This window comes from Acyrthosiphon pisum, unplaced genomic scaffold, assembly GCF_005508785.2.
Source record: "Acyrthosiphon pisum isolate AL4f unplaced genomic scaffold, pea_aphid_22Mar2018_4r6ur Scaffold_21058;HRSCAF=22913, whole genome shotgun sequence".
NCBI lineage: Eukaryota > Metazoa > Arthropoda > Insecta > Hemiptera > Aphididae > Acyrthosiphon > Acyrthosiphon pisum.
The window spans coordinates 1,298-2,366 of NW_021770483.1; positions in this window are offsets into that span (position 1 = coordinate 1,298).

Here is a 1,069-nt window from a genome sequence, read left to right on the forward strand (position 1 = left end):
TAAACATACTCAAAATAAATGCTTACGTGAAGAATTAGAAGTAGATGAAACGCAAAAAATTAATCTACGTGGAATAAACGAAGATCTCATTCAAACCATACGAAAATTGTTCATACCAATAGAATTAAATAACAAGAATATTAAAACAGAATTTCATATAGTAGGAACACGATTTCCAATTCTCAAGGACGGCATACTTGGAAATGAGTTCTTGTCGACAAATAATGCAATATTAGATTTAGATAAAACATAAAACTATATAAGTAACAATAATGAGTACCTACTTACATATTATAACCAGTCAATTAAAATGTACCTAACTACCTACATGTTTTTAATTTATATAATTAAGTAAGTTAAGTTTTTTATAAGTTATTTATTACCTAATAATAAATGTATAATATTAATAGCATCTATCTATAGTAAAAGTAAGGAGTACCTATAAAGTCCTAAACTCTTATGATAGGTAATTTTCAAGCCGCAAGTTTTGATATGAATATTGCTGGTACAGTTTTTTTTTGTTTGTATTTTCCAAAAACTTTACTTTTTAGACTTAACCACTTAATCTAATTAATTCATTCATATAATAAATAAAATTGAAACTAAAATTTGATTGACAATTAGCCAACTATTGATTTGTTAAATGTTTAGTGATTGTTTATGCAACCAGAAGAATCCCGAAGATATTGAGATATAAAATCATACAATGATTTAGGTATAATATTCCTTCATAATATAATAGTAAGTAATATTCATTACTAGTAGTATTTACTAGTTCATTTATAGTAGTATTCATAATAATATGATTTACCTAATACTAATGTTGTTCTTAAAAAATACTTATTATTTTCGTTATAAATAGATAGGTATACTTACAAGTTACAACTGACGGACCCAAAATCTATTTTATATAGTTATATATGTCGCATCCACTTAGTGTAATCGTATTTTTCATGAAATGGATATCCATTTCATGAACTACGATCATATCGTGTAAGTCAATTTTAGTTCATGAATGGACATATATTTTATCCATTTCATGAAACGAAAACTCTTATTTTACACTTTG